General features: G+C 40.5%; 1 long non-coding RNA gene across 1 annotated transcript; it reads left to right on the top strand.

Moving 5' to 3' along the window:
* On the top strand, window positions 1–27,138 carry LOC122705595. Its single transcript, XR_006344149.1, has 3 exons — window positions 1–211; window positions 24,479–24,483; window positions 27,105–27,138. It is a non-coding gene; the product is annotated as an uncharacterized LOC122705595 (long non-coding RNA).

Genomic DNA, 27,138 nt, shown 5'->3' on the forward strand with positions numbered 1-27,138 from the left:
TCAACCCTGAATATTCATTGGAAGGACTGATGGCTGATACTGAAGCTCCAATACTTGGGCCACCTGATGTGAAGAGCTGATTCATTGTAAAAGACCCTGATGCTGGGAAAGGCTGAAGGCAATATGAGAAGGGGGCAGCTGAAGATGAGACGTTAGAAAGCATCACTGACCCAATGGACATGAATTTGAGCAAAGACTGGGAGACAGTCAGGTTTCCTTGGTGGCTCAGGTGGTAAAGAATCCGCCTGCAATGCAGGAGAACCAGGTTCAATCCCTGGGTTTGGAAGATGCCCTGGAGAAGGAAATGGGAACCCACTTCAGTTCTTGCCTGGAAAATTCCATGGACAGAGCAGCCTGGTGGGGCTACATACCATGGGGCCACAAAAGAATCGTCTTGACTGAGTGACTAAATAACAACTTCAAACTGCACTCTGCACCTAATTGCTCTGAGGAACAGTAGTGAAGGCTGGTGCGGGTGTGGGGGTGTGGTACTTAGCACTATACTCCTGCTTAGTCACTCAGTCCTGTCTTACTCACTGCGACCCCACGGACTGCAGCCCCCAGGCTCCTCTGTCCATGGGATTATCCAGGCAAGAATACTGGAGTGGGTTGCCAAGCCCTCCTCCAGGGCATCTTTCCAACCCAGGGACTGAACCCAGGTCTCCTGAATTGCAGGAGATGGATTCTTTACCATCTGAGCCACCCAGCCAAAAGATGCCCCTTAAGTCTTTGGAACCTGGAAAGACCTTATCAGGAAGCATTTCCATGATCTTTTGCAAAGTTAAACTTAATCTCAGCGGTTGAGTTTGTTTCACACTTCGGGCAAAATGGTGATGATTAAGGAAGAGTTTCATTTGGTCCAAATGATCCTGGAGAAAGCATCATTTCCCCAGCAATCACCAGCACCAGTGGGGGAGACAATCAATTAAGCAAGACACCAGGTTTCTTCAGGGAGTGGGAGAGAGCTTGAAGTCTGATCAGAGATTCATAACAACCAGAGGACTGGAGTTTTAGGCACTAGCCCTCTTTCCTCGTCGACTCTGTATTTCCTGGAGGATATAAGGCATTTGGAGACACCCGACTCCGCTGGGGAAAAGATGCAGGATTGAGTTTTCTGAGTCTGGTCTCAGTGAGCATGTGAGAATCCCCGCTTCAGCAGCCGTGGAGTGATTGCAAGCATTGAATCAAGCACTGTTGGGGAACTTGGGAATTATCTGGAACCTAAGAGCCATGGTGGGAAGGAGGGGGGATGACTGTATAATACCTGGGGCTTGGAGCCTGAGCAGCTTGGATATTTATATAAAGGTGACTCTGCGGCCACTCATGCTGCGGTGCATGCATTACTCATTCTTTGATAATAAACCTGGAATTCAGCACTCTAGGGCTCTGTGGGCTCCTTCCTCTTCTATTCCGAGTGATCAGCCCTACTTCCTCTCTCCTGATTTAACTAGCAGGTCAGCCTTTGGGAAAACGGTGTTAAAGGGAGAAATCTGTAAAATGACATATCATTTGGTGTGATTTTATGTCTTTTAAGAGGTCTTGGAAACAGCAGCCTATCTGTCCCCTTGTGTTTAGCTCAATTCTCCAAGCAACAAAATTTTGGAAGCAAACCACTAACACTCTTCAAATGGTTCACTCTCAAAAGAGCACTAGGGATTTCATTCCTCGGACCAACAGAAGAGAGGAAAAATGCCACGGCACTCAGCAGGGCCATTCAACTTTCACCAGCTGAGACAGAGTTAAGCCTTTAGAATTGTTGCCCCCTAAAGGAAAATAAAACCCAAGGAGAGGGAATTAGGATGATCTTGCATCATTAATCAGTCATACGCATTACTGAAAGATGTTGCTTTCTTATTTTGGCTATTAAGTATTACTTTGAGTAATGGCTCCAGAGAGCGAAATGCCAGAACAAAGGCAAAAGGAAACGTGAAAATATCAGGAATTAAAAAAAAAAAAATCAGAACTGAGAGGAGTAGATGTTTCCTGCAATAAACTTTAAAAGTCATATTCACACTCACATATATGTATATAAAAGATACATTTAAAGCAGAAGAGAGAATCATCTCTCTTATAAAGTCATTTCTATAATCTGATGATTCTCTCTAGCTTTTTTGACCCCTCCCTGTGTTCTGTAATAATTTATATCAGTGTGTTCAACTTTTATTTTAATCAAATGTAGAGGTTTGTACTCACTCATAATAAAATACATTCTGAAGGATTGCTTTCGGAAATTTTTGCACTTAGCTAGGAGTAGATGTTTCCTTTCCAAATCAGAGGGGGTAGGATTAATATATTGAGATTTTTGTAGCATAGCAAAATGAGAATGGGGCTGACAAAGCAGAATAGTTTGTCAAATATTTCATGTTTCCATTAGATGAGAATTGGCTCATGTGCCAACACGCAGTGGCGGGGGTGAATGTGGGTGTGAATTATACATTTTGCTTATATAAAAGCTTATTAATTCATGATAGTCTATGTCTTGAATTAAGATCTACTTCCAGGGCTTCCCTGGCGGCTCAGCTGGTAAAGAATCTGCCTGCAATGCGGGAGACCTGGGTTTGATCCCTGAGTTGGGAAGATCCCCTGGAGAAGTAAAAGGCTACCCACTCCAGTATTCTGGCCTGGAGAATTCTGGCCACGAGTCAGACATTACTGAGCGACTTTCACTTTCTTGGCTCTTTAGTTTAGGGATGAACTAATTAGCTGAATTTTTAATTAAGAGGAAGGTGGTGTATGTGATTATTATTTGGCTCTTCCTAAAGACCTTAGGAGACCAGAGCACAAGGCATACGCTTATGCAAAGATGGAAGCAGGGGCACTCACGGGCATTCTCTGTGGGACTGCTGTTGCCTAAATCACAAGTGGTGGATGGCAATGTTGTAAATAACTTGGAAGTTTTGAGGGAAAAATTGTAGTTTGATGAAGTGTTACTGAATATCCTTTGGTACCATCAATCAGACAATACCATAATTATTCAAGTACTAATAATAAGTGCATCTGAGAAAAATATGTGAGAGACTGGGATCTAACAGGTGTACTAAAATCAGTCTGTCTCCTGAGGAGATTAAAAAAAGGAAAAAGAATGTTCAGAAGTCATTTTGGATATCTTTATGTTAAATGTGGGCTTCCCTGGTGGCTCAGTGGGATAGAATCCGCCTGCCAATGCAGGAGACACAGGCTTGAGCCCTGGGTCACAAAGATCCCCTGGAGAAGGAAATGGCAACCCTCTCCAGCATTCTTGCCTGGGAAATACCAAAGACAGAGAAACCTGGTGGGCTATAGTCCATGGGGTGGCAAAAAGTTGGACACAACTTATAGACTAAACAACACAAATAAAGTTAATTGCAGTCATTAAAGCTCCCCAAATACTAATGCGTTATTTAGGCTCACACCTATGGTAAAAGGGGCTTGCCTGGTGGCTCAGACCGTAAAGGTAAAGAATCTGCCTGCAATGCGGGAGACCTGGGTTTGATCTTTATGGGAAGATCCCTTTGGAGAAGGGAATGGCTACCTACTCCAATATTCTTGCCGGGAGAATCCCACGGACTGTAGCTCACCACGCTGGTCTGTCCAGGGTCACAAAGAGTCAGACATGACTGAGCAACTAACATACTCACACTATGGTAAAATCTTTTGTATTGAGGTACAGTTAGGTAAAGTTGGAGTTAATCACTGTTGGTTCTCATCCCTGGAAGTTCCCTGGGTGAAACCAGACCCTGTACACGGAGGGCAAGGAGACATCAAAGAAAGAGGCAGCCACTCCAATTTGATAGGTGGGAGGTTCAATAAGCAAGGGAGCTTACATAGGAGATTGTCTTAGGCAGCTACAAAATGAGTAGATCTCAGGCCTACTACCCAGAATCTTAACCTTTATATGGAAGCTTTAGCTCTGTTCAGTCGTGTGTTCTGTCCCGATGCTCTCAACAACATCTTACTTTTTAAGGCTGGGTCCGGCTCCTGCTGTGGAAATAGTGGACCCAACGTACCTTCCGAGGACAGGGAATGGGGTGAGGAGCCTTTGATTGGCTTGCCCAGATTTAGCTTACGGATATACTAGGGGTCCTATACTCTAGATGACCTCCTCGAAAAATTACCTGTTTACTTGTCATTTTCAGTTATGCTGCTGAAATTTTCTCTTTCTATCATGGCTCCACCAACTGACACAAGCTGTGTTTTTAAAAATGTTTAAATGTTTATTTATTTTGTTTTTGGCTTTGCTGGGTCTTCGTTGCTGCGTGCAAGCTTTTCTCTAGTTGTGGCGAGAAGGGGCTCCTCTCCAGCTGCGGTGCGCAGGCTTCCCAATCAGCGGTCTCTCCTGCCGTGGAGCACAGGCCTCGGGGCACTCGGCCTTCAGTAGTCGTGGCGTGTGGACTCGGAAGTTCCAGCTCCCAGGGGCCCAGGGCGCTGCCTCAGTAGCCATGGTGCATGCGTGTAGTTGCCGCTGAGAATGTGAAGTCTTTCCAGATCAGGGATTGAATGTCTCCCGCATTGGCAGTCAGATTCTTTACAACTGAGAACCAAGAAAGCCCCCAAGACTGTATTTTGACTCGGGGGGCGGGGGAAGAGAGAGAGAGACAGATTTAGTCTAGGTCAAAGTTCCTCTTGATTTAAGGAGAATTTGGAGTCACATTTACATTTGTACTATAGAGTCATTAACCTGACGACTTTCAAAGTCTACTTTCCACCTCATGGCTACACTACTTCTACTGTTACTTATGTTACTAGGAAGAAAGAGATAAAGGTAAAAATATCAAAATTATCAGTTATTCTAGAAGGTAATTTTTAATTACAGTGTGGTTAGGTAGAAATAGTCTCTTTTCCAAAATCTTCCCCCTAAATTGGAGAATTTAAAAAAAAAAATCCCCCTATAGGGTTATTCTACTTATTTGAAGCTGTGGAAAATTCTTGACATTATAGAAGGCTCACAAAGTACAAAATATATTAACACTATGAGGTATTACTAGAAGAATACTTTGATTACTTTTATATTCTTAAAAATCCAAAGTTGAGAGAGCAGAGATATTCCAAATATCTGAGAAATTTTGAGACACAGTTTTAAGCTTTTTATTCAGGCAAAATAGAGCCTGAACAATTTTTATGGAGAAATTGTCTAATATTTTGTGTATGTAGGTCAGTTTCATAAATAAGGGATAGACAATGACACATCTGCTATTGTAGAAGTTCAAATTTTGCTGTTATGTAGGATTTTAATAATAATAATAATAATAATAATAATAAAAACATTTAAAATCTTAGTTTTACAACTGTGACTTGCTTGAATTAGAAATGTTTAGTCCCTTTAGTTTAATGTAGTCAAATTTAGAATTATTGAAGAAATTAAAACAGAACTCCTGCTTCATTGAACAAATCAAAATATCAGGTCTTAGAGTCAAACTCAGTCTTCTTAATGTTTAGTCTGAATTAATAGATTAATGTCTTGTTAACTCTGGCTGAGCTCCTTGGCACAGAATCATTTCTAAATAGTCAGGTAATTGACATAACAGCTTAAACAAATCTCTTTACCTGAGACAGTTATCTAATCACATCAAGTATCTGGCTTCATCTCTTCTGCTGCATGAGGTCGACTGACTTCCATGTGGCTTTCTGGCTTTTGTGTATTGTGTTTTTTAATTTGCTTCTGTTATAACCAACTGAAGGTAAGAAGGGCACTGAGTTGTGAGCACAGACAACCGTAACTTGCAGAACATTGGCTTCCAGTGTTGGGGACAATTTGAGTTGACTCTGAGCCATCCTGGGACCCAGGTTGGGTGTCTAACTTCCATCTGTGGCCTGTTCTTCATTCCTCAGGGACAGATCAAGGCCCTTCTGCACCTGGCAAGCAATGCAACATTAGAGCTCAGCAGAGAGGAAAATAGGTAATCTTTTTCTTTGAACCCAGCTGGCATTCAACACACTCTTTGAAACAAGAGGACTGATAGCTCTATAATTTTAATCCAGGTTAATATACATTTTAAATAAAACTACAGATAACTGTTCTTCATCCATGCCCATTTCTACTGTATTACTCACTGCTCAAATTTTGCTGCTCATATTTGTTGTGGGAAGTAACAAATATATGTAGTTTCTTGAAATAAGAACTTCGACTCTTGAAACCATTTCTCCTCTGCATGATTCAAATCCTAAAATTAATAATTCTCTCTGCAGTCTCCATATCCCAATTCTTAAGGGTATCAAAAATTTTCATTGCTTGAATTGTAGCCAGCTGGGTTTTAAAAATTTTAATCATGAAGGATTTAGAACAGAAGGGGAATTCTTCCTTATGGGGAAAGCTGAAGTCCTTAGCAGTTGTCAAATGTGGTCCTGTCGCCATGTGAATTTCTAGGGCAAAGCCCCAAGAATGTGTTAAAGCTTGAGCACTATCTGCAACAGAGAAAGTCAAAGAAGCTGTCCATTGAGATCAGTTTGCTCTAGATTCCAGGTCCACCCTTCTCCACAGAGTGGTGGCTGTGTTTGGACCTTTGAATAGGTGTGTGACTCTGGCATTTTCTAGGAGGTGGTGACCCTCAGCTGCTACATCCTTCCTTGCTGGCATTGGCTTATCTGCCACTCACGCTTGCTCTTGACCTCTGACGTCTAGGCAGCTCCCTTTAATCTACTCTCTTCACAGCAATGACTCTTAATCTCAGCTGTAATCTTGGTTTTCTCAGTAGTCACCGTTAACCCCATTTCCCTGAGATCAACATTTCTGAGGGAGGAGGTAGATCCTGACAGTGCTTCTCAGTAAAGCTTTTCAGGTTAATTTGTAGCTCATTGGAGCCTCTACTCACTTCATACCCTGCTTCCTTAGAGTGTTAATATTTGTATTTTTTTAACTTTTAAATTTTATATTGGAGTATACTTGAATAACAATGTTGTGATAGTTTCAGGTGCATAGCAGAGTGCCCAGCCATACATATACATGTATTCATTCTCCCCCAAAGTCCTCCCGCAAGCAGACTGCCACATAACATTGAACAGAGCTTCCTGTGCTACATAGTTGGTCCTAGTTGGTTATCCATTTTAATTTTACTTATTTTTAATATAATTTTATATAATAAAATAAAAATTATATGATTTTATAATGTATAATTTATATACTTTTTTTTATTTACCAGTGGCTATGTATGGATGTGAGAGTTGGACTGTGAAGAAGGCTGAGCGCCGAAGAATTGATGCTTTTGAATTGTGATTGGAGAAGACTCTTGAGAGTCCCTTGGACTGCAAGGAGATCCAACCAGTCCATCCTAAAGGAAATCAGTCCTGGGTATTCATTGGAAGGACTGATGCTGAAACTGAAACTCCAGTACTTTGACCACCTGATGCAGAGCTGACTCATTTGAAAAGACCCTGATGCTGGGAAAGATTGAAGGCAGGAGGAGAAGGGGACGACAGAGGATGAGATGGTTGGATGGCATCACCGCCTCAATGGACATGGGTTTGGGTAGACTCCGGGAGTTGATGATGGACAGGGAGGCCTGGCGTGCTGCCGTTCATGGGGTTCCAAAGAGTCAGACAGGGCTGAGCAACTGAACTGAACTGAACAGATTAATTTAATTTAATTTAATTTATTTTATTTTTGCTGTGCTGGGTCTCCATTGCTACACAGGCTTTTCTTTAGTTGTGGTAAGCAGGGGCTACTCTCATTGTGGTTTGTTTGCCTTTCATTGTGGTGGCTTCTCTTGTTTCTGTTCCTGGGTTCTAGAGCACAGGTTCAATAGCTGTGGCCCATGGGCTTAGTTGCTCTGTAGCATGTGGGATCTTCCCAGACCAGAGATCAAACCCGTGTCTCCTGCATTGGCAGGAGGAGGCTTTACCACTAAGCCACCGTGGAAGCCAGGTTACCCATTTTATATACAGCAATGTGTGCATGTGGATCCCAAACTCCCTAACTATCCCTTCCCCCTGACAAGCATATGTTCCTTCTGTAAGCCTGTGAGTCTGTTTCTGTTTTGTAAGTTATTTTGTATCACTTCTTTTTAGATTTCACACATAAGGCATACCATACCTTATTTCTCTTTCTCTGACTTACTTCACTTAGTATGCCAACCTCTAGGCAGTTACTCGCATGAGCAGTGAGTTGAAACCTGTCATAGTGGACTACATAGAATGCCCGCTCTCCAGGACCATGAGATTGAAAGTGGGAGGAAGGGTACCTAAGATCACCTGCCTCAACACAGCTTGATTGTGAACACCGTCGCCTTCCTGCTCATCCTCTGTTCTATGTCAGTATGGCAGAGTATCCAGAAGATTCTTGTCTTTGCTTCTTGGAGACATGCCACCAAGCAGGCAGGTGGACTTCTTGGCTCTCCAGGTCCTTCTGGGAAGTTTGGTTCAAATCATGCAGAGCCTGTTAATTTCTGCCATTCTTTTCAGACATTCAAATTTGACTGAAACTATTTTGTAGCAAGAGCCATAGCCAGTGTTAGCACTTGGGCCACCTTCTAATTTTGAGATATTTCTAAATTTTCTGCATATGACTCTAAGGAGAAGCACACAGATGATTTAAAAAATAAGTGTGTTAATTAGGTGGGCTTCCCTGGTGGCTCAGTGGTAAAGAATCTGCCTGCAATGCAGGAGACCCAGGTTCCATCCCTGGGTCAGGAAGACCCCTTGAAGAAAGAAATGACAACCCACTCCAGTATTTTTGCTTGGAAAATCCCATAGGACAGAGGGGCCTAGCCAGCTACAGTCCATAGGGCAGCAAAGAGTCAGACATGACTTAACAACTGAACAAGGACATGTTAGTTAGGTGAGTTCAGGGGATGTTCTTGTAAGAGAGACACATAGCATATTTTTGGTTTTGCTTATATGAATCTATTCTGTGGGGCCAACTTTTCAGAGTTCCTGTGCCAGGCACCATGGAAGTTGACTTTCTAATGAGCATTTAGAGACTGGAAGAATATTTTAGTTTCCTGTTCTACTTTTGTCTTTGGAAGAAAATGATTAGTTCTTCATTGGAACTATACAATGCATGATTTTTCAAGCCAAATATAGGACCTGAAATCAATAAAGAGGCCAAAATTTTAGCTATTTTAATCTTATGAGAAAATAAAGGAAGGAAAGAAGGAAAAAAGAGAGAGGGAGAGAAAGAAAGTAAGGAAGAGATGAAGGAAGCCAGGGAGGGAGGAAGGGAAAAAGAAAGAGGGAAGAAAGAAGAAGGAGCCTGGAAGCTGGCTGAAACCTGGGTCCTGCCACTTGAGTGTTACTTGCAGAGGCCACCTCTATAAACCCGTCTAATAATAGTTTCTGGATCTGCATTTGTTGGAATCAAAAGAGCTAACTCATTAAGTCTCCTGCAGCATCTTGTGGTTCCTCTTCCATCCCAAGTTCAGCCCAATTAGTTCCCTCCTCTGACCCCAGCCAACCCAATCTAATCAAACCTTTAGCCCCCTCCTCTAGTCCTTCCTGGTGGCTCAGATGGTAAAGAATCCACCTGCATTGCAGAAGACAAGGGTTCGATCCCTGGGTCAGGAAGATGCCCTGGAGGATGGCATGACAACCCACTCCAGTAATCTTGCCTGGAGAATCCCCATAGACAGAGGAGCCTGGTGGGCTACAGTCCCTGGGGTCACAGAGTCAGACACAATTGAGTGACTAAAGCACCACCACCGCCAACAAGGTAGAATGTGTTCACAAGTTGTTAGAAAACAGATGACAACTGACTAATGGAGGTATAGGTATACAGTAATACTGGAATTCAGAGGAAGGCATCAATGAAGCGGGGGAGACCCGGGTTTGATCCCTGGGTCAGGAAGATCTCCTGGAGAAGGACATGGCAACCCACCCCAGGATTCTTGCCTGGAGAATCCCATGGACAGAGGAGCCTGGTGGGCTACAGTCCCTGGGGTCACAAGGAGTCGGACACGACTGAGTGACTCACGACAACAAAAACAACCGGGCTGACAGCAGTTCCGGGCAGGAAGTGCTGTGGTCTGGTGCCCACACTTCCCAGTCACTCGGTTGAAAGACACTGAGATAACAACACATGGGCTGCTTCGAGTCAAACCAAAGTGCATCCACCGGTTCCTGCTACCACAAACCGCGCGCGGCGATGGGAAAAGAAAAGGACTAATCGTGGGAAAACGAGGGCGCGGGAAACCTTGCGAGAAGAGAGACACAACGCAAAATTCAGAACCCGCGGGAAAAGCGGAGACCCCACAGAGCCGCTGCCATGGCGCCAGAGGCGCTGAGGAGAGGACGCCTGCCTCTGCGACCACAGCGTGGGAGCGGCCATACCGGTCCTGGAGGGACGGCACCGCCTGGGCGCCGGACTAGCTGCGCGGGCGGGATTGGTTAGATAGACACTAGTGAAAGTGAGAGTCCTCAGTGGTGTCCGACTCTTTGCGACCCCAGGGACTGTACAGTTCATGGAATTCTCCAGGCCAGAATGCTGGAGTGGGTAGCTTGTCCCTTCTCCAGGGGATCTTCCCCAGAGAAGTCCCCCCAACCGTCTTGCTGTTGAAGAAGGTGAAGCAAAATGAAAGTTACTCAGTCGTGTCTGACTCTTTGCAACCTCATGGACTATACAGTCCGTGGAATTCTCCAGTCTAGAATCCTGGAGTGGGTAGCCTTTCCCGTCTCCAGGGTATCTTCCCGACCCAGGGATCCAACCCAGGGCTTCCGCATTGCAGGAGGATCCTTTACCAGCTAGCCACCAGGGAAGCAGAGCAAAATAAGACTTTACTCTTTGCTTCAAGAAATTCCTGAAACCCTCTGTTTGATGGAGATAACTTTTGAGCAGATACGCCTGCAGTCTCAGAATTGCAGGTTGCTCATTTAGGCAAAAAGAGCACTTACTAAGCAAGGATCTCCTTATTAAGACTCGGGAGTAGTTCCTCCTATCTCTGTGTCCACCAATCTTAAAGAATTATATCCCAAATTCTCTCCAGTCCTGACCCATTCCCCCTTTAACTACTTGCGTGCAGATTCCAAAACGAAATAAATATTTGCTCGGGACCCCCAAGATTCTGATACACGGGTAAGTAAAGCGCAGTAGGTAAAGCTGGTGTTCTCCCCTACAGCAGTGTGCTAGTTAACCTTGGCTTTGCTCGATCAACAGGTTATTCTGATAGTCCTTTGAGAGTGTTAGCTGTCAGCAGAAGGAACCAGGCAGTTTTCTTCAAGTGCGGTGAGTGTTACAACACTGATAATGTAGGCTCAAGGAGAACTTAGAAGGGCCCCCGACAAAATCATGGGGAAGGAATAGAAAGAGATAGGGGGGAGGTGATGTTTAAAGATCTGTACCATCTGGTGAGACAGAAAAGACAGAATGGGATGGAGGTGAGCTGAGAGTCAAAAAGGTGTTTTAAGATAAAAAGAATAACAAGAGTGATGGTGATTCATGAGAATGATGGGCAAGACGGGTTCCTGAGGTTGTGGTGATTTTGTGTGCCTTGAGTGAAGACTAGGAGGTGACAAAGGACAGAAAATGAGTTGGAAAATTAAGCAGGACCCAGTAGGGTTGGTGGATTAGAAGTTGAAACACTTAGGAATACTGAGGTTATGGTGAGACTTAGTTGACATGGACGTTTTGGTTGGTTGATGGTTTAGTTGTTACTCCTGTCCTACTTTGCGACCCCATGTACTGTAGCCCACCTGCTTCCTCTGTCTGTGGGATTTTCCAGAATACTGGAGTGGCTTGCCATTTCCTTCTTCAATTTTTGATTAACAACAGATAAAATCCCAAATTGGGACTGATGGGGCCAATAAGTAAAGGGAAACAAGACAGTGGTTCCTGGAGTGCTGATAAGATACCTTTTCTTTATCTACGTTCTTATTATATTGCTGTGTTTGTTCATGGAAATTCTTTCAGTGGTACCCTTATGACCTGTGTATTACACTTTAATGAAAAAATACAACGAATGAAAGAAGGAAAGAGAGGGAGGCAAAGTGAAAGGGAAAGAATTATTTCTATCCATAAATAACTTCCTAGTGATAGGCTGATGTAATGCAGTATTTTAAATTTCAGGGTGAAAAGAAATCCAGGTACTATAAGTCACAGCATTATTGAAATAAGTGTCTAGGAGGACATTTTGTCTGTCTTTGGCATTCTCTCTGTGTGTCTCTGTACCTGTATGGGTCTTAGGGATTTTGATTTATGTTTGCAGAATTTTATATTCAAGTACTTTCACCATAAGCAAAGTATGCTTTCTTTAAACCATGAAATGTGTCCCAAAGAAACCTTAGAAAGTGCTTGCCAGTCACCAACTTTGAGCAAAAGACTGTTGAAATGCATTACAGTAAGTGTAATTACACAATAAATAGAGAATAACTATATACACTATTATGGAAACTAGAAATGCTGTCTAAAACTTGCTATTAGTGAAAAAACAAGGACATTAGCTTTCCAGGATTACCATAACAAATCTACACAACGAGGTGGCTTAAAAGAACAAATATTTATTTTCTCACAGTTCTGAAGTCTCCAAAATCAATATGTAGTCATGACCATGCTCCCTCACCACCTTTGGGGGAATTCTTCCTTGTCTCTGCCTCTTTCATCACTTGGCATTCTCTTTGTGTGTCTCTGTAGCTCTGTTTCTTTACCACTAGCATTGGATTAATGCCTACCCTGATGACCTCATTTTAACTTGATTACATCTGCAGAGACCCTATTTCTTTGTAAGGTGACTTTCATACGTATTGGAATTTAGGATTTCAGTTTATCTTGTGGGGGATACAATTCAACAAGTTATAGAAAATCTGTAGTGTGAACTCATTTAGATATGTTTACATGAACATCTATATGTTTATATGAAAGTTTGGAAAGAACTGGAAAGATGAACACTAACTCAGTAGCACTTTCCTCTAAGAGGAATGAAGAAATGTTTTCATAATTTCTCTATTCCCAAAGCATTTGGATATTTTACAATGACCATTTACTACCAATATTATTAATTCATTTTTTTTCAGTGTGTATTTATTGAGTGCTTACCATGAACTTGCCAAAAAAAAAAAAAAATCTGTCCCAAATACATCTAGAAGTATATATACCTTAAAGAAAAGTGTTCAGGGACTTAAGGGCTATTTCACTTAGTATAATTAATTTAAGATTTATCATTTTCCCTAACCAAAACACAGAAAAAATAGACATGCAGATCATATTTGGGTCACATTTGACCTATTTGTCATGTTCACGAGTAAACTTAATTTTGTAATGTCTTCTATCTGTGGGTCACATGGATTCAAAGTCAGGTGATTTCATTTATTTTGATCAATAGAGGTAGTAAAAATAAATTCTGTAGATTGGTTATTCTGTAGATACGTAATCTCTAATCTGGTCAGGATGTATACAACATATATACAAACTCTCTAATAACATATATATATATAACACATATATACAAACATATATATACAAACTCTTTATTCCAATATAGGATGTTTCATGGTTTCATGGTTTAGTCACTAAGTTGTGTCCAACTGTTGTGATCCCATGAACGGTAGCCTGCCAGGCTCTTCTGACCATGAGATTCTCCAGGAGAGAATCCTGAAATGTTTTGCCATTTTCTTCTCCAGGGGATCTTCCTGACCCAGGAGTCAAACCCAGGTCTTCTGCATTGCAGGCAGATTATTTACCGATTCAGCTATGAGGAAAGCCTAATATAGGATTATTTAGGTACAATCTGGGTTTTAGTGTCATTGTGGTTAGACAGCCAAGATCTGTGGGGCTTCCATGATAGCTCAGTTGGTAAAGAATCCACCTGCGGTGCAGGAGACCCCGGTTCGATTCCTGGATCAGGAAGATCCCCTGGAGAAAGGATAGGCAACCCGTTCCAGTTTTCTCTGGCTTCCCTTGTGGCTCATCTGGTAAAGAATCCTCCTCTAATGCGGGAGACCAGGGTTCAATCCCTGGGTTGGGAAGATCTGAAAAAGGGAAAGGCTACCCACTCCAGTATTCCAGCCTGGAGAATTCCATGGGCTGTGTAGTCTGTGTGGTCGCAAAGAGTTGCACAGGACTGAATGACTTTCACTTCACTTCACAGCCAAGATCTGTAGCATTGTTTCCTTTAAGATTTTAAACCACCATCTATTAATTAAAACAGCTGTCTTCTGTTACTTTACTTTCAACTTCATAATATAACATCTGAGGTGGGAGTATGTCAGCTCATGTTTTCAAGTTTTAAAATTTATATGCCATTCTTGGTGATATGTTAACCAGGCTACAAGCTCTAGGACTGGGTTTTGTCTCCCTGTGGGCACCAGAAAGTCATTCTTCTCTGAGGCATTGGAGCCTCAACCAGAGTTTGAGGCTTCCTGCAACAAGAGGTCTCATGACTTTGGAAAATACAGTTCAGACCACTGGGCACCTTAAACTCTTCCTACACCAGGAGGACATTGCTCTCTTCTCCAGTTTCTAAAAGGATTTTCTCTTGTTACCTCTTCTCCTGAGAGAGTGATTACTCTTTTCAGTGAAACTAGATATTTACAAAGGAAAAAAAAATGTCTATAAGTAATTTCTGCTATTTTCCTTATAGCTCTGAGGCAAGGGAGTACTCAAAAGTTGACTTTTGGTTGTCATGGACGAGGAGAAAAATGCAAAGTTTAACAGAGATAAACAGCTCAAATAAGATCTTGCCACTGCATTATTCAGGAATGTTTATGATAAGAAGTTCAACACTAGCCAGCAAAGCATTTGTAAACACGAAAAAGAGCAAACAATTCCTAGTTTGGAAATATCTGTGTTTGTTGTTGAGATTATTGCTCCTTCCAATCTTGAGATGTAATAAAATATACTATACATTTAAAACCTGTACTTTTAACTAAACTGTTAGAGATGGATTGAGATAAACATTGGCAAGTAATTGCCCCAAACTAAGTCAAACAACCTATTTTTGTCTCCCTGAGTGGAATCTGAGCCCTGATAAAATTTATTTGTAAACTTTGAACCCATTCTGTTTAGAATTGAGGGAGAAATTTGTCAAAGTCTATATAACCTGATTGACATGAACAAAGAAGTGCAGAGAAAACACATGTACAGGATCTTTTTGCTTAATGAATATGTAACTTCAGGATGAACAAGGGAAAATATGTATTGATGTGCTTTTAAGTTTTACTAAAGTTGCTAAAGGTTATATTAAAATAGAAATGAGAAGTGTTTCCTTCCTATTTCTATGCCAGATAATGGGCTTTATTTGAACATGGCCAAACACTGGTGAGCCTAAGACTATCTGAAGGATGGGCATGCAGAAATGCACCTCTCAGGACTTTCACCCTCCAGAATTCAGTAATCCACTGTCATACTTGGCCATATCTTAGCTAGAGTTTTATCATTTAAAATAAATATTAACCATTTTCAGGTTGCTTTCTGTGTTGTTTGTTGACTGTTAAAATTTTGTTCAGTGATTTTGTTGTTTTTTATTTGAATTGCTTCTATCGCCTTGGACAGGGGACAGTCTTTTCACATCAGTTTCTTATATGGTAAAAAGAGGGTATGATACAGATGGAACATATAGATGCAAATGTAGTACATTATGGGAAGAAATGGTTATTATAGTATTTTTCAGAATTCTCCTATGTAAAAAGGATAACTAGCTTCCTATAAAACATTTATTTTTGCCCAAGGATTTTAAGCACATAAGACAATGATATCTGTTCATTCATTCTCTTAGTTACTTGCTGATTCATTCAGTGACCATTTTTGAGTGTTTGTTACATGCAGGATATGGTGCCAAATACCAAGTATATCACAATGAACCAAATAGAGAAAGTATTTTTTTCTTTTTTCACACGGAATTGACTGTGTTGTAGCAGTGGGGGAAGGTGTTGGCATACAGAGGCCTGTTTGTGTGGTGATGGACCTCAAGCAATTCCATTAGTGAAGGATATAATTCTGAAAGGCTGTGATAATGCTGGCAAGAGACATGCATGCTATAATGAAAGATATAAAGGATAGCCTTTTGGCTGGAGAAGTCACATTTGAACAACTCCTGGAGGACAAAGAATTCATCAGCTGAAGTGTTGAGGGGGGAACGTTCTAAGAAAAAGAGGTGTATGTGAAGGCCTTGAGCAAGGAAGGAGTATAAAGCATTCTGAGACCTGAGAGAGGGCTAATAGAGTTAAGAGTTTGGATTCCAAGGGAGAAAATGGAGTAAGTGCTGGTAAGGTTGGCGGGGCGAGACTAGAAGTGCCTGTGGTGGCTTCACATCTTTGTAACTCAGCTGAAAACCACTTTGATATATAAAGCAGGAAAGAGTGACGTGACCCAATCTGTATTTTAGAAAGGGTAATTCTGACAGCAGTGTGTAAGTTGGCCTACAGGCCAGGAGACTGAAAGTAAAGTAACTAGTTGGTTGGTTTACCAATTGCCTAGAACGGTGGTAGGGATGGAGACTATTGTGGGTAATTTCACATTCCAGCTTGGCTAAGTCTAGACACTGATTTAGGAACTTTTGTGAAGATAAACACACACACACACACATGAATTGTTTAAATTTGAGATTCATATTTAAATTATTAGACTTTGTGTAAAGCAATTTACTCTCTGTAATATCAGGCAGGTAAGGAACTTAAGAGAAAAAAAACATTGATTTCCCCAAGGAAGAGGGCATTCTGCAAGCAGAATGACTTGGGGCTTGAGCTGCAATATCAACTCTTTGTTGGGTTTCCAGCCAGCCGGCCTGCCCCATGAATTCTGGACTTCTCAATTCCCACATTCACATGAACCAATTCCTTAAGAATAAATCTCTCTCTCTTTCTCTCCGTGTGTTTCTTTATCTCTTTCTCTTTCTCTTTCTCTGCACACACACACACACATATACTTTCCATCTTATTATTTCTGTTTCTCTGGAGAAACCTATTAATACACAGACCCCTAGTGATAGAGATAAAAAAGTGGGTGAATTCTCTTTCTGATTGAAGGTTTCTGATCAAATAAGATTTCATGTGTATAGGGGCTTAAGGAGAGTGAGATTCTTATGACTCAGAGGTTTTGGCAGGAGCTCCTGGGTCCATGGAATTGGACTTAACAGAAAGGAAGAAGACCTGAGGTGGTGGAGAGTTGAGGAAAGGACACCCAGATATTGATTTGAGGCATGCTACGTTCCAAATGCATAAAAGGTTTCCGAAAGGGATATAAGAATGAAGTAGCGTATGTAGTTTTTAGATATAAAGAGAGGCCTTAGACTGAGAAATCCATTTGCAGCCATTGACTTTGAAAGGATACTTAAACGTAAAAAGTATAAAGGGAGAAGAGAAGAGCCTCCAGGACTGCTGAGCGCAACTGCAGCATTTGGGAGTCTAGCAGAGGAAGAAGATGAAACAGAAAAGATGAAACAGGTTTCTTCTTTGATCACAGGTTTTTTTTTTTTTTTAATATTTATTTGGCTGTACCAGATCTTGCTTATGGTGCGTAGGATCTTTGGTCATCACAGCAGCATGTGGGATCTTTAGTTGCGGCATGCGATTTCTCAGTTGAGACATAAGGGATCTAGTTTCCTGACCAGGGATGCTACCTGGGCCACTGTATTGGGAACATGAAGTCTTGGCCACTGGACCACCAGGGAAGTCCTTTGATCACTACTGAAAAAAAAAAAAAAGAAACAAAAGTAGAGTTTAAGTCAGTGGTCACAAATCGGATTTATGTCAGGGAGGAGCAGATGTAACCACACATGACAAGGCAGTAGGTGCTTGACCACTTGTATTGTCATCTGCCTAATTTCAGGGCTCTTTAAAACTTCTTGATGTTAACAGAGCAGATATATGTATTTCTAATAAGTCTCATAGTTTGCTCACCATGTATTTGAGATCTCACACTTAAGCCAATAGTAAAGAATTTCTTTTAATTTCTGTTACGACCTGTGTTACAAGTTGATTAAAGATAAGGTAGCAATTGGGCCACATTTAAAGACTTCTTTTTTATATTAAATGTATTTGAGAGGAAACCGCATTCCACTTTTATTCAACTATTTCTTGACTTCTAATCAAACAATATGGCTTCAAAGAATTTCCCTTTTTCCTCTTATGGTAGATAAAGATATCTCTCTATAACTGTTCCTTTTGGTGACTTGCACATTGATATGCAAATGTGAACTCTCTTCCCAATTTCTATAGCACATCATGCAAGCAAGGGTATTTGTATCCTTTATAATGTATGGTATAATAACTCTGAATATATTTTTGATCTTTGAATTTTAATTATGTCAATGGTATTTACTTTGATGTGAGTGTGTTTTTCTCAAAAAGATCAAGGTTTAGAATAAGTAGTCAATTTAGTAAAATAGTCTTTTCATCCTTTTTTATTATTTATTGAGTTCCTACAGTGTTCAGTGGACTTCAGCTTATGCTTAAGAGTCAGGCGGTATGCAGTGATCAAACAGTAATTTTTGAAGCAGCATTTATACATTTGATCTTTCTCACAGTTTTCTGCTTACACATTCATGCTACTGAAAGGACCACAGCACACTGATTTGGTGTGTGTGCTTGTTTTTAACATCATTCATTCACTCATTAGTTCATTAAATCCACTTTTATTGAGAATCTACTATGTGCAAAAAATTTATTGAGAATCCACTATGAGCTTCCTCTGTGGCTCAGTTGGTAAAGAATCCACCTCCAATTCGGGAAACCTGGGTTTGATCCCTGGGTTGGGAAGATCCCCTGGAGAAGGTAAAGGCTACCCACTCCAGTATTCTGGCCTGGAGAATTCCATGGACTACATCATCCATGGGGTCGCAAAGAGTTGGACACGACTGAGCAACTTTCACTTTCACTTTACTATGTGCAGAAATGTGGGGATATACACATGAAGACTGCATGATTCTTTTCAAGTAAAGGTATCATATTTTGAGATACCAGTGATAATTCAGTGTGCTGTACATATTGCATTATGGTTTATTAAGTTTGGTGGGAACATAGAGTTGGAAGTGTTTAACTTAGCTTGGGGTAGAGGGATGGAAATAGTCTGAGAGAGTTTACTTGGGAAGGGGTAAGCTGAATCTTCAAAGGTATGTAAAATAGTCTCAACAAAGTGGCTAGGAAGGGAATTTAGACAAAAAGGAATAAGTACTCTGTGATAATTATCCAAACTAGAGAACATTAAGGCATCTCAAAAAGAGAAAAAAAATCATACAATTATTTATGTTACGTAAAAATTAGGGAATATATGCCAGTTGACATTTGCTAACATCGACATAATCAAACATTTATTGATGTTTATTTTTGTTGGTTACTGGAGTTGGTTTGTTGAGTCCCATAGTTCTATGGTATGAACTATATTCTCGGGATTTTACAAGCTGAGTGAAGCTAGTGCTTTACATTAGATAGATAAATATCAATTCCAGTATATTAAAATGATCTTGTAGAGTACAATACAATAATCTGATTATATCACTTGTATGTAGATTTAAAGACACCTTTCCTTTGAAAAATATGGCTTTGTATTAGACTAGAGGAGTTAGAAAGTTTCTGCACTTTTAAAATTTAAATGGTTAAATTGTCAAATTAGGTATCAAACATGTTACTTAATGAGGCTTCTGAAGGGTCTATTGCTTCCCAAGTAGCTCAGTGGTAACGGCAGTGCAGGAGACATAGAGATACAGGTTTGATCCCTGGGTCAGTCGGGAAGATCCCCTGAAGAAGGAAATGGCTACTCACTCCCGTACTCCTGCCTGGAAAATTCCGTGAACAGAGAAGCCTGGCTGGCCACAGTATGTGGGGTCGGAAGAGAGTCAGACATAATTTAGGCACTAAACAGCAACAACAAAAGGTCTATTACAAAGTAAATAGAACATTTCTTTCCATTTAAAGTCTTGCAGTCTAAGAGGACGGTGAATAATTTTGACTTTTACATGTCGTGATAGCAGAGGGGGCAAGTGCTACTGTGTGCTGAGGGGCAGGGACTGATGCCCAGGAAAGCCTGAATGGGTTTCATTCCATGGGGTCATTTGATTTAAGGTTGAAAATGAGTAGGAAGTCACTAAGAAAATTCCAGGCACATCCGCTGTGAAGGTGGAATAAGGACACCAGTTTTGATAACTGCTTGCAGTCTGGTGCAGTCCAGCCAAAATGCAGGGTATGGCATGTATTAGCAGGAATGTAGCACTGGGATCACAAGAGATTATGGAAACTTTTGTACAACATATTTTTTAATTTATTCCATAGCATCTAGAAGATTCAATTATTATGGTAAATGTAGCATAAACTTTCTATTCTGTGCTTATTTGATTTTATTATTGTCTTTTAATTACTTAAATTTCCAAGGCCTATTTTTGTTTTAATTGAGAAAATGAATTTGAGAATAAAATAAAACTGAGGAATATATTTCTTACCTTAAATAACAATGAAGATAATTTAAAAGTGTGCTTATTTCTTTACAACTGAGAAAATAGTTTCCACATGTACTTCATTGTAACTCTTTACCTTCTCCCCTAATTTCCTACTCCTTGGGACTTATCCAGTATGGGGACCACAGGCAAAGGCACCATGGCTGTGCACTGCCCTTTAAGTTTTTATTCTCCAATATCTATATAAATGCAGCACACGCAGGTGTACCTTGAGATCCCTGGGCTTGTTTCACAGTGGCTGGTGTAAAGCGGCAATGCGTTCCAGAAAAATTTTCTCATAACCCAAAACTCAGTGAAATGGAACCATGTAGTGTTGTAATCACATTTCACAAAGGTCAGTAAAATGTAATCAACAAATTCCTACATTTGAACAAAATGATGTCTTTGTATTACATTCTTAGGCATCTCACTTTCAACTAACCTAATAAGTGGATCCTTGAGATGAGACAGAATCAAAATTGTTATAAGCAATCTCCAAAATTATATGCCTATTAAACATTGTCTGCTTGTGTGTATATAGGGCACACATACACTATCTTTACAAATACATAACATTTATTTTAATGATATGGTGATTACACATTTATTTTATTTTATTTTTTCATTTATTTTTATTAGTTGGAGGCTAATGACTTTACAATATTGTAGTGGTTTTTGCCATACATTGACATGAATCAGCCATGGATTTACATGTATTCCCCATCCCAATCCCTTCTCCCACCTCCCTCTCTACCCGATCCCTCTGGGTCTTCCCAGTGCACCAGCCCTGAGCACTTGTCTCATGCATCCAACCTGGGCTGGTGATCTGTTTCACCCTAGATAATATACATGTTTCGATGCTGTTCACATTTATTTTAAATTAAATTACACATTTATTCCAAAGAACTATAGATTTAATTTCACTTTTAGTCATTATCCATTCTCTTCAGTTTAGTTCAGTTCAGTCGCTCAGTCGTGTCTGACTCTTTGCGACCCCATGAATCGCAACACACCAGACCTCCCTGTCCATCACCAACTCCTGGAGTTTACTTAAACTCATGCCCATTGAGTCGGTGATGCCATCCAGCCATCTCATCCTCTGTCGTCCCCTTCTCCTCCTGCCCCCAATTCCTCCCAGCATCAGGGTCTTTTCCAGTGAGTCAGCTCTTTGCATGAGGTGGCCAAAGTACTGGAGTTTCAGCTTCCACATCAGTCCTTCCAATGAACACCCAGGACTGATCTCCTTTAGGATGGACTGGTTGGATCTCCTTGCAGTCCAAGGGACTCTCAAGAGTCTTCTCCAACACCACAGTTCAAAAGCATCAGTTATTCGGCACTCAGCTTTCTTCACAGTCCAACTCTCACATCCATGCATTCTCTTACTTAACATGTATTAAATTATGATTATTATGTTCAATAACTGATGATACATTTTGACATGAAAAAGGCTGCCTAATATAACAACTTTGATAAATGATAATTTAAAATTATTTTTATTATTATTTGTTTGAAGAAGTAGTGGTATCCCTTTAAATCCTTTCCTTAACTTGAAAATGTACTGCTGATATTTCAGACCTAAAGAAAATTTGATTTTTCCATGAAGCACCGTAAATAAGATAAAAGCACAAGTAGGTCTTTCTGATACCTCATTGAACTTAATGAAATAGTTTTAAAGAATGAAATGAAAGACTTGTGTGTGATAGGGAATATAGTGGTTTAGCTCCCCTTACTTTGTCACCTATCTATCAAGGGTCATCTTTCTTGTAGCTGCATCTTCATAAGGACCATAAACACACAGGTATTATAAAAGTTATTTTAAAATTATTTAAAAAATGTTCCAATATTGCACCCTTGAGAATCTCATGACTCAGAAGTTAAAATGTTCTATTAAAAAAAGTCATCTTTGAAAAATAGGTCTCAAAAATCCTATCCTGGTATAAATATCAAGTTCAAAATAAAGCCACTTGGTTCATTTACACCCTCCAAAGCAGTACTTAGTTATCTTTCGTCGTCAAGATCTATTATGTATAAGAAGAAAATAATAGTCACTTTTTTTTTCATTATTTCTACATGTTAACTTTCTCTATAGTAACATAATGATAGCTTTGGGATAAACATCATCCAGTCTTCAGAGACATCAAAGATGACTCAGTCTTAAGTAAGAGTGTGTTCAAATTGAGGACAAATAAACTCAACTGCCTAAGCTGGAGCCCTTGACCTAGAAGAGCCCATGCTTCTGTGAGTAAATAAATAGTGACATTATGATGCAGTCCAGTAAGTGCTATTCCACAAATATGACAAACTGGGTCAAAATGATCTAAGTGGGTGTTACATTACCACAGCCATTCTTAGAACAATGTAAAAAGCTTTTCAATGAGCCAAATGAAATGATGAAATTCTGCACTGGTTTCTAGTTATAAAATAAACTTCTATTGCACAGCATCTCTGTTAGTTAGAAAGTGCAAAAATCCTAGTCTCTGTTACCTTCTGACTTCTGATCCTAAAGAGCCATATGGGTCTCGATTCTCCTGTTAGTAACTTAATGCTCTGTGTAATTAAGGGGGCATATGTTTCCTGCACAAAATCAGTGTTAGATCTCCTTTATGTGGCAGAAACCAACACGGACCAGGTTGTAATATCAGCTTTTATCTGCTGCCAATAAACCTTAAAATTGCTTTAATAAAATTCAGAGAAAATGACGATACATCTTGTAGCTTTCACATGGATTATTCAAGCTTATTCTGAGACTTCCTGATCAGGAGAACATAGCACCTTGTCACTCCCCAGACCCCTCTACCTACAAACAGACTTTTATGGTTACAATATGACCAGATTTCAAGCAAAGCTAAAATTCTCTTCAGAACCTTTATATTCTTTGTGAAATTTATGTACTTGGAGCAACATTCCAATCCACTGATTTTTAAACATCTCACAGGAAATCAGTGTTTCTTTTCTATTAGCCCAGGCTCTGTAAAGCATAAACTACAGGTATATGGTCAAACAAATGTGAGTCATCTGTATAATTTTATACATGAAGGGGACAAAATGTCATATCACCTTTTTGTTTCATGTTCTGAGAATTGACTGTCTTTGATCTTAACTCAGAATAGCTATAGAATTAAGTCCTTTATCTTGATGCCTTATTCTGCTTCAAGCTGCTGGAAGAATGATCTAATTCCTTTCCTTTGTTCTGCCTACTACACTTTGGAGCTATCAGAAAATACTGTTCTTTTACTAAAGCAGTAATTGTCAGAGACCCCAACTAGGAGTCACGTGCTGGGGTTCTGCACAAATCAGAACCCACTGTAGGCAGTGGGATTTTGAAACTTGAAAACAAATGAAAAGCAAAGTGATGTATGAATATGTGAGTCAATTTTTATTTGTTCGTAGGAGTGTATATTAGATTGCAGTCATCAGTGTAGTTATTCTGTGCTGTGCTATGCTTAGTCACTGAGTCGTGTCTGACTCTGTGACCCCAGGGACTGTAGCCCACTCTGTCCATGGGGATTCTCCAGGCAAGAATACTGAGTGGGTCACCATGCCCTCCTCCAGGGGATCTTCCCAACCCAGGGATGGAACCAAGGTCTGCCGCATTGCAGGCAGATTCTTTACCCTCTGAACCACCGGGGGAGTCAAAAAATGCTGGAGTGCTTAGCCTTTTCCTTCTCCAGGGGATCTTCCCAACCCAGGAATCGAACCGGAGTCTCCTGCATTGCAGGAGGATTTTTTACCAACTGAGCTACCAGGGAAACCCTGTAATTATTCTGTACCCCTTCTCAATTCTATGTTACTTTGTAATATCCTCCTACAACTTTCCTACCTTTTGATCCTGACCTTGCCTGGAGAATTCCATGGACAGAGGAGCCTGACAGGCTACAATTCATGGAATCACAAAGAGTTGGGCATGACTGAGTGACTTACATACTTTAGCTGCAGGACTTGTTTTGGTCCAGTGATGGAGGTGTACCAGTTCTGAGCTTGGATTTCAGGACTCCTTGCATGTTTATGGTTGAGTTCTTGTGCTTCTGCTATAGTCAGAGAAGAACATTCCTGGAAGTCTGTTACTCCTAGGAGAAAGAGGGGAGATGTGTGGAGCAGAGCCAACTCACAGACTGGCGAAGAACTCACCCTCATGAGCTGCACACTCTAGAGGAATAAGAACTGCATGTTTATTTTTGTATGCTATTGAGTTGTAAGGTGACTTGTTTTGCAGCAAGGGACAGTCAGTCTGCATTTGATTTACTAAATAGAACTCCACTGCCAGAGGTGACTATTCAAGTTTTTCAAATTCCTTATTGAAACTGACAACCAATGTTTTGTTAATTAGTATATAGTTTGCTAGAAATTACTTTTTATGGATGAAATGGATAAGGTTCAAGATATGTCATGGCCCTACCACCATACTTATTTGGGTTCTGTAGCTTAGATAATCCAGCCACCTCAGCAAACTAAGGATCTTTTGACCACGTCTGGAGAGTCATTTCCTGTGTTCTTCCTACAGCATGCAGGTCTATGTCTTCTGATTGGACTCTTATTTGCCAAAAAGTATAGAAAAACCCAAATGAAATTTTGGGCTTTACAAAAAAAATTTGATAAGGAAATAAATAAACATATGATTGATTTTGTGGTTGATTTTTAATACATGTTTGCCTATATGGGACATTTTTCTGAGGCTTGCTTTCATTGTGAAATATGGAGGAGGTTATTAATGCTTTGTACCAAATTCTTCTAGCTGTTCATCTTTCATGGATGCAGAGCACATTTCATGGGACGTTGCACCTTGGTGTTCATGGTTAGCATGTTGTGAGAGGCACTTCCTGCCTGAACATCAAATTGCCACTATAAGACTTCTAGGATTCTTCCTTTTGCCTTCTGCCATGGCCCTGACAGTGTTCCATTTAGTTGCTGTCTGTCAGTCTTGGTCCCCAAATAAAAATGACAAGGACAAGGTCAGACCCCTCAGTCAACATGCCATGGATATAAGACTGTTATTTTAGCCTCTCACATGTTTTATCCTTTACTTTAGCATAGGCTAGGTTTACATACCTTTTGATAACCAGGATACTAAAAAGAGGATATGTAGAACTCACCTGCCTCTAAACACCTCAAGTGAATGATAGAAATGGAACTTGACAGTTATTGAATGGATAATTTGGCAAAAGTGAGGTTGATAAATTTCTATACCCATGACTCAAATACAACTCCCTAACCCCAAGGGGCACAAGCTGAAGCTAGAGTCATCTCTCTTTTTTATAGAGAAAATGTCACATTCTAAAAAGGACAGAAACAGTATGGACCTAACGGAAGCAGAAGATATTAAGAAGAGGTGACAACAATATACAGAAGGATTATACAAAAAATATCTTAATGACCCAGATAACCACGATGGTGTGATCACTCATCTAGAGCCAGACATCCTGGAGTGTGAAGTCAAGTGGGCCTTAGGAAGCATCGCTATGAACAAAGCTAGTGGAGGTGATAGAATTCCAGCTGAGCTACCTCAAATCCTAAAAGATGATGCTATGAAAGTGCTGTACTCAATATGCCAGCTAACTTAGAAAACTCAGCAGTGACCACAGGATTGGAAAATGTCAGTTATCATTCTAATCCCAAAGAATGCTCAAACTACCACACAATTACACTCATCTCACACACTAGTAAAGTAATGCTCAAAATTCTCCAACCTAGGCTTTAACATTACGTGCATCAAGAACTTCCAGAGGATTAAGCTGGATTTAGAAAAGGCGGATGAACCAGAGATCAAATTGCCAACATCTGTTGGATCACAGAAAAAGCAAGAGTATTCCAGAATAACATCTACTTCTGTTTTATCTACTATGCCAAAGCCTTTGACTGTGTGGATCACAACAAACTGTGGAAAATTCTTTAAAAGATGGGAATACCAGACCACCTGACCTGCCTCTAAAGAAATCTGTATTCAGGTCAGGAAGCAACAGTTAGAACTGGACATGGAACAATGGATTGGTTCCAAATTAGGAAAGGAGTACGTCAAGGCTGTATATTGTCACCCTGCTTTTTTAACTTTAATGCAGAGCACATCATGTGAAATGCCTGGCTGAATGAAGAACAAGCTGGAATCAAGATTGCCAGGAGAAATATCAATAGCCTCAGATATGCAGATGACACCACCCTTTCGGCAGAAAGTGAAGAGGTACTAAAGAGCCTCTTGATGAAAATGAAAGAGGAGAGTGAAAAACTTGGCTTAAAGCTCAACATTCAAAAAAAAAAAAAAAAAAGATCATGGCATCCAGTTCCATCACTTCATGGTGACTAGATGGGGAAACAATGGTAACAGTGAGAGACTTTATTTTCTTGGGCTCCAAAATCACTACAGAAGGTAACTGCAGCCATGAAATTAAAAGACACTTGCTCCTTGGAAGAAAAACTATGACACCCTAGACAGCGTATTAAAAACAGAGACATTACTTACCAACAAAGGTCCATAAGTCATCTCGTCAAAGGTCCATCTAGTCAAAGCTATGGTTTTTCCAATAGTCATTCATGTATGTGAGAGTTGAACCATAAAAAAAGCTTTTTGAACTGTTGTCTTGGAGAAGACTCTTGAGAGTCTGTTGGACTGCAAGGAGTTCGAACCAGTCAATCCTAAAGAAATCAGTCCTGAATAGTCACTGGAAGGACTGATGCTGAAGTTCCAATACTTTGGCCACCTGATGGGAAGAACTGACTAATTAGAAAAGACCCTGATGTTGGGAAAGATTGAAAGTGGGAAGAGAGGGGATGATAGAGGATGAGATGGTTGGATGGCATCACTGACTCGACAAGCGTTAGTTTTAGTAGGCTCCTGGAGTTGGTGATGGATAGCGAACCCTGGCATGCTGCAGTGCATGGAGTCTCA

The sequence above is a fragment of the Cervus elaphus genome, chromosome 12 (assembly GCF_910594005.1).
Source record: "Cervus elaphus chromosome 12, mCerEla1.1, whole genome shotgun sequence".
NCBI classification, from domain to species: domain Eukaryota; kingdom Metazoa; phylum Chordata; class Mammalia; order Artiodactyla; family Cervidae; genus Cervus; species Cervus elaphus.